Source organism: Malania oleifera, chromosome 2 (genome assembly GCF_029873635.1).
Source record: "Malania oleifera isolate guangnan ecotype guangnan chromosome 2, ASM2987363v1, whole genome shotgun sequence".
Classification (NCBI taxonomy): Eukaryota; Viridiplantae; Streptophyta; class Magnoliopsida; order Santalales; family Ximeniaceae; genus Malania; species Malania oleifera.
The window spans coordinates 118568101-118576599 of NC_080418.1; positions in this window are offsets into that span (position 1 = coordinate 118568101).

An 8499-nucleotide genomic window follows, 5' to 3' on the forward strand; every position below is an offset into this window, starting at 1 on the left:
CAGGCCGAGGAATGTGTAGGAGGTTAGTAGTTTCTTAGGATTGGCAGGTTATTATCGTTGTTTTGTTGAGGGGTTTTCAGCTTTGTGAGAACCTCTCACACTATTGACTAGGAAAAATTCTAGATTTGTATGGGATGAAGAATGCAAGTAGAGCTTCCAAGAATTAAAGCAGCGACTCATCGCTGCACTAGTACTGACAATTCCATCGGGAGGTGATGGTTATGTTATCTACAGTGACACGTCTTTGAAAGGGCTTGGTTGTGTACTGATGCAGCATGGTAGGGTGGTGGCATATGCGTCCAAGCAGTTGAAGGAGTATGAAAAGAACTACCCTACTCACGATCTGGAATTAGTTACAGTTGTACATGCACTAAAGATCTGGAGACATTATTTATATGGTGAAAGGTGTGAGATATTTTTTTATCACAAGAGTCTAAAGTATTTCTTCACACAAAAAGAGTTGAACATGCGGCAGAGGAGGTGGTTGGAACTTATCAAGGATTATGATTGTACCATCAGTTACCACCCAGGTAAAGAAAATGTGGTAGCTAATACTTTGAGCAGTAAATCAGGAGACACGACACAACTAGCAGCGGTAGTTTAGCATCCAATTCAAATGGACTTGGAAAGACTAGGTGTGGAGTTAGTGGAAGATGATCCTTAGGCGCTTATTGCCAGTTTAGTGATACAACCTGCATTGTATGAGAGAATCAAAGCTGCTCAGAGAGATGATCCAGATTTAGTGGAGGTGCTTGCCAGAATACAGGATGGTCAAGGAGAGGAATTCAGTATTTCTGATGATGGGGCTTTGAGATTTCACACCAGATTGTGTGTGCTTGTAGATGACAGTATTAGGAGGACGATTCTAGAAGAGGCACACAGATCTCTATACACTATTCATCCTGGCAGGACAAATATATATAGGGATTTGCGGGAGTATTTCTGGTGGAGTGGTATGAAGAGAGAGATAGCCGAGTTTGTGCAGTAGTGTTTGACGTGCTAGCAGATTAAGGCTGAGCACCAAAGGCCGGCTGGTCAATTGCAGCCACTTTTCATTCCTGAATGGAAGTGGGACCATGTATGCATGGATTTTGTTACGGGGCTACTGCCAGGGCCGCATGGTCACAATGCCATTTGGGTGGTGGTTGATAGGTTGACGAAGACAGCGCATTTTCTGCCTATTAAAGTCATCTACCCTATGAGCAAGTTAGTAGAGATTTATATACAAGAGATTGTTCGACCCCATGGAGTGCCGATATCCATAGTCTCAGACCGTGATCCACGTTTTACATCATGGTTCTGGAGGAGCTTACAGGAAGCATTGGGGACTCAAATAGCATTTAGCACTGCTTTCCATCCTCAGACAGACAGCCAGACACAGAGAACAATCCAAGTATTAGAAGATATGCTTCGTGCCTGTGTGTTAGACTTTGGAGGTAGCTGGATTCAATTTTTTCCGCTAGTTGAATTTGTTTATAATAACAGTAATCAGACTAGCATTGGCATGGCACCCTACGAGGCCTTATATGGTAGGAGATGTCGATCTCCTCTTTTTTGGGATGAAGTATGTGAAAGGCGAGTTTTGGGTCCAGAGATAATTCAGCAAGCATGTGATAAAGTCCGACTTATTCGAGACAGGATCAGTGCAACGCAAAGTTGGCAGAAAAGCTATGCTAATACTCGCCTTTGAGAACTGAAATTTGAAGTGGTGATCATGTATTTTTGAGAATAACTCCACTGAAGGGGATCTTGAGATTTGAGAAGAAGGGTAAGTTGAGCCCTAGGTTTATTGGCCTATTTGAAATATTTGAGAAGATTGGGTCACTAGCCTATCGGTTAGCTTTACCACCATCTCTATTTCGAGTTCATGACATATTTCATGTTTCCATGCTAAGGAAATACGTCCTAGATCCTTCCCATATCATCAGTCATGCAGAACTAGAAGTTAGTGAGGCTTTAGCATATGAAGAAGTTCAAGTACAAATTTTAGATAGAAAAGAACAAGAATTGCGCAGTAAGAAAATACCATTAGTAAAAGTCCTATGGAGGAATCATGCGATAGAAGAAGCCTCGTGGGATCTCGAAGATGTAATCGGACAGAAATATCTCCACTTGTTCAACGAATACAGCAGTGATGTATGATTGAAGTAATAGTAATTTTATTTTATTTAATATAGTGAAATTGTAATGTAGTATATAGGATAAGTAGTATTTTGGTTTTGGAGGAATTTTCTTTTATACTTGTAATCTCCCAGAACTACCCATGTAGCCATGGTATTCCTCCGCTATAAGTGAGGGCAGGTAATAAAATAAGTAGACCATTTTGTCCTTAAGGGATGATGAGCTATATGAATAGTAAATTTCGAAGACGAAATTTTATAAGGAGGGGAGAATGCAGTGACCCGAAGAATAATAGTATTTAAATAATAATGAGGGAGAGAAATGGAAACAGTAATAGAAGGAGGCAATTGACAATGTTCGTCGACAACATTGCATTTTGGATGGAATAACCCAAAAGATTTTCCATATGGCCTCGTCGATGAACACAGGGAGTTCGTCGACGAGTGCATAAGGGGACCTTGTCGACAAAGCTACGACTCGTCAACGAGAAGATACCGAGAGAAGAATTTGGGAAACTCTGAATTTCGTCAACGAAGGGTATGGTTCGTTGATGAAATTACTTAAGGACTCGTTGAAAAGATGACGTGGCTTGTCAACGAAGCCCGCAGTATAAATAGCCCTAAACTCATTTTAATCACAAAAAATCAGTGTCGCTCTCTTTTCCCTCTCTCTCCAATGGCCTCTCCCTCTTCTCTCTTCGATTCTGGCCCCGTCAGTCACCAGATCGACGATCTGAGGCCACCATGACGTTCCTGGCGAAGTTCTCTTCAAGTCTGCCAGAGCGGATTGTTGGTGGATCGAAGTCGGAATTCATCCCAAATCCAAGGTAAAGTCTTTTATTTGGAATTTGGATTTCTAGAAGTTGTTAGAAATGTAATAGATGTAGAAATAGTAATGTTTTGTTTTGGAATTTATGGTTTTCAAGGTGTTAAGTGGAGAACCCTGCAGGTGTAGGACCCGTTACAGAAGGGGGATTTTAGCAGAAAACAGGTAAGGGAAATATGCTATGTTAGGTTATTTGAGCATGATTTCTGTATAAAATTATAAATGTTCTACCAGAGTATTATTAACAATAGAGATTTATACAGTTTATCAAATATGATTAATATGTTTTAAAATTACTGTGTGGCTTGAGAATATAGATATAGTATAGAAACATGCTTTACAATTATTTTCAGAGATGTGTTTTATAGAATATACAGACAGTGAATGTATTTTTACAGCAACAGTACCATGACATACAGATTTACAGTTAATTACAAAAACACAGTTGATATAGATACAGTTTTCTACAGCGTCATGGTTTATACAATTATTACAGAATCATGGTAAAACAGATAGTTGTATATTGAGATGTATTATATAGTATCAGACCCTGTTGGGCCATATAGTTACAGAGCACAGTACTGTAGCTGCATACAGTATATAGAGTGCAACCACCTATTCAGATAATACGTGGTATAAAGGTTGATTGCATAAAGCCCACGAGTAGACAGACTCCCCATCAGATATGGGTTGAGGAGGGCTGATCAAACTATGGAGTATAATGATTTACTCCTGGTTGGCTAGCTAGGGTAAACCCCGCCTACGAGCCGCACAACCCTGTCATGAGGGGTTAAATCATGGCACACAGTTATCCGCAAGGAAGTTTACAGTTATTACTATGTTTATAAAGGTTTACAGAAACAGAATATATATATATATATATATATATATATATATATATATTAGAAGTATTTTGAGTAGAAACTTAAAGTACAGAAATGTTAAGTAACAGGTAAAAGATGAAGATTATATTACTGGTATTGTACTTTATTGATTCAGTGATACATGACTATATAGTAATAGATTTTCACAGTATTGTAATTCATTTGCCACACACTAGTAATAACATATTTCGTCTTACTAAGCGTTGGCTCATCCCAATTACTTTAACATTTTTTTCAGGTGATCCAGGTAGGGGAGCAGATCAGGCTCATAGATAAAGGGGCCTCGGTATTGCCCTGACAGTAGTGTGAGTATTTTTGAGAGTATTTTTGTATAACCCTAGCCAGTTAAGGGTATTCTGGAAAACAAACATATATGTATATTTTGGGAAACACTTTAGCACTCTGGTATTGTATATAACTACGTATGGTTATGTTTATTTGATTTCTACTTCTCACTGCTTAAGTTGATGATTGGGTTTAATCCAGTGTGGTATCAGAGCATTTTAAATGTTATAGTATAAAAAAAAAAGAACCTAGTTAAATAGTAGGTTGTTACACACTGCCCAGAGAATATTCTATCTTCTCTATGCTTCACCCCGTGTTCAAGGTTATACTGGATTCCAAATATTCTACATGCCATGCTTCACCCCATTAGAGGTTATACTACCCTGAAAATATTCTCCACATTTCATCATTTACCTTTCACATTTTTGTATTCACAATTCATTATTCATACTGCATTATTCACAATCGCCATTCATCATTCACATTACATTATTTACATTGCAATGTTCACATTTCAGTATTTTCATTTCGATTTTCAAAATTCAGTATCCCCATCTCAATATTTACATTTTAAGATTTACATTGCAGAATTCACAGTGCAATATTTTCATTTTCAGCATTCACAATTCATCTTATCATATCAATGATATTTTCATCATTTCAATACACATTTCATCTCGTAATAGCAGATATACATATATCCCATTTCACATTATTCAACATTTATCAATAAAGAGTTTCCATATTTCCTATTTCATCGTTTTTCAGAAGATACACTTCAGTACATATCACTTTTCAATGTTTCTCAATAAAACCATTCTTATATTATCCTAGTTTAGTATATAAAACATAACTGATTTCCGTTATTTCCATTTCTACATAAAGCCTTTCAATAAATATATATCATAGGCTTACTATTCTCAGTGCAAAACACCTACTCAATTTCAAACACATTTCCAGAACAAACCATATGCCACACAAATTTTATCTGATATTCATATCATAATATTCATAGGTAAAATAACATATTTTCCTTTTTCACATATTCATTCAACCAGTAATTTCAAAAATACTGTTATAATTTTTTCCCTTACCTGACTTACTGAGAGGCTCATAAGCACCAAAATCCCATGCCCGCGGCGTCCGAAACTCAAAACCCTAAAAATCACATTTTTCCCAAGTTAAACAACTCATTTCTCAGAATAATTTTCATTTAACACTTCCTAGGTTTCGAATACTCTAAATAGCCTATTAAACATTAAAATACCTCACTTACCCTGATTTTGGGATAGTGCCCCAAAACTCCAAATTGAAAATCTACTTCGACTAAGTTATAAAGAATATCCCCACAAACCTCGTGGGGGTTCTCGATAGTAAATCCAAGCTATATTGAAGCCGGAATTGAAGACAGAGAGAGAGAGAGAGAGAGAGAGAGAGAGGAGAGGAAAAATACATTGAAAATGATGGTTTACCTATTTATAGGCCGACATTTGTCGATGAGTTCAAGTGATTCGTCAATGAACTCATGAAGGCATTTCGTTGACGAGCATTCTAGTTCGTCGACGAACCTAAAATTCTATGAAATTCTCTTGACTCTCGGTATCTTCTCATTGAAAAGAGACATGTACTTCGTTGATGAGTTCTACAGGGACATTCGTCGATGAAGACCCTGGGTTTGTCGACGAATCCTTGTTGTTTCCCCCTTTTAAGATTTCTTTCCCTTTCTCTCTCCTTTATTATTATTATTATTATTATTATTATTATTATTATTATTATTATTATTATTATTATTATTATTATTATTATTATTATTATTATTATTATTCATGAATAATTTTTTTCCCCGGGTCTCTATAGTCCAAGTCTAACACCTCGAGCCCTAGCAGACTCCATAAGCTCCCCGTCATCTCATAATCGAACGAGCAATTACCGCCGCCGCGCTCCGATTCAAGCTCGTCCCTCTCTAATAACGTCTCCGATAAAGCAAATAAAGCATATGAATCAACGCCAACACAAAAATATCAAGCAAACGAACTATAAAGCGATTACTTAATCACAGAAAAAAAAATAATTATAGAAAAAAAAATACAAGAATTCCTCAATTGACATCGACCAATGTAGGGAGGGCGACTGAGTAATGAAAAAATAAACATAAGGAAGAGGATGAGAAGATTTACCAGTGATCGGTGGAGGAGGGAAGAAATGCTGGAGATGGTTGATAAGCCACTATAAGTTGGGAAAGATCAGGGCTTAAGAGGATGAGACATTTGTGAGGTGTCTTGAGATATGAGATTTGAGATCTGGGACTGGACTGGCCTGGGAGTGGGACTAACAAACTGTGGGTTTGTGGTCGTGTGGGTTGTGGGCAGTTGGGCTTTTATGGGTTAATTAGTAATAGGCTTTTAAGCGAGTTGGCGGATATCCGCCGGATAAACCCGACCCGACCCGGCCCGCTAAGGGGGTGGATATGAAAATGGAAAACCATATTCGGCTCATTTAGCAAACGGTTGATTATAAGTTAGTTAAAATGGGTCGGATGCGGGTCAAATTAACTGATTTTTATCCATTTTGTCAGGTCTATCTGATAGTAGCCACCGTATTTGCCTCTAATTCCTTCCAATTTGCCTCATCCATGCCTTTTGGTTGAACACCATAAGAGGCTTTCACCATCCTTTACTGCACAAGCAAATCCTTCACCCTTCTCTGCCACAGATCGAAGTTCCGATTCTATCAAACTTGTCAATGTCAAATTTCGCAGAAGAAGTACCCAAAGCCATTACTACAATGCTTTACAACAATGCTCTGATACCAACTTGTTGTAAAATTATATTTGCATAGCGGAAATCAAATGCAGCAATTAATGAAAGAACAAATATAGAACACAACCACGCAGTATATCTAAAAGCAATGAAACAACACAAGGAATTACGTGGTTTGGCAATGCCCGCATCCATGGGAGCAATCGACAAAGAATTTTACTATTTAGTGTCAAGAGACACTTACAACACTTGCTACATTCCAAATACATCAACAACAATGTATATACAAAGTTTTCTTAGAGACGTTCCCTCCAAACCCCAACCAACTTAACGTCCTTTATTCAAAATTCAAAAATTTACATTGGCTTCCCGAGCCAAACTGTTGACGGATTGGGCCAAACTGTCGATGATTTCAGACCAAATGTAAATTTTTTGAACTTTGGTGCCAAACCATCGACGGTTTCCATGCTGCTCCTTGGCACTTCGATTTTTCACTATATCTTCTTTTTGTACATACAACCCATTTAGTATATGAATCACATATCACAACACACTTTATACTTTATATTTTTATTTATTTATTTATTTATTTATTTTAAAGGAGTTAATAAAAGACTGTTATATTCAATTTAAGGATAATTCATAATTAATTAGGTACCGCTCATAGAACGACTGTGTAAGGGGTGCTAGTACCTTCGCTTTGCATAACTAAACTCCTGATCCCAACTCTGGTAAATTTAGACCGAGACTACTGGTTTCTTTGCCTAAGATTATTCTAGAGACGAATTAACGAGTAGTAATTAGGTGAACTAACCAAACCTGGGTAAATAATAGGTTAGTGGCGACTCCATCGAACTTATATTAGTATATTTTTTTTTTTTTTTTTGCCATTCTAGACTCTTCTTTGGGACATTGTGATAGCTTGGCGAATTTGCTGGGCACCTAGAGAGTCGAGCCATTAATTAATTATAAATTATTTCAAATATGAATTTAATGGTCTTTTGATTACTCCATGAAATTTTATTTGTAAATATGAATAATTTTTATATACTTGTAAATATTTTACTTGTATATATAACTCTTATATGCATGCTGTGAATGAATGGATAAGCATGTGCAGGGTGTGATGATATGTTGAGAATTGAGGATATGCTTTAAAAATTTATGTGAACACAAATTTTCACGAGCCTCCTACCAGGGCTTTACCCTTTAGGAATAGATTGAGGTGTAGTAACGTTAGCTCCCACGAGACAAGACCTTAGGGGGCATGCGAACCACTCTACTCTGTTTTTACTTTGTCCAAGCCTATTGGGTAAGGATAGGGGACATTCTGGGAACCTATTGTTTATAGGGAATAGAGCTTAAATCACACATGTATTACTCTAGTTTCCTCCCTTAGGATAGAGCCTCAGAGAAAACCTGTAAGCAATAAATCCACTTGGATTTTAAACTTAATCTTAAGGAGAAGATGCAGCCAATGAAGACTAGATTAAGGGATAGCTTAAGTTTAGGGGGAGAACTTATGAATATATTTTGTTTTGAAAACCTTCTGTTTAATCTTTTATGACTTCAATTTTTAATATATATGGTTTATTATGATCATATGAATGGTTGTGTTGATTGAT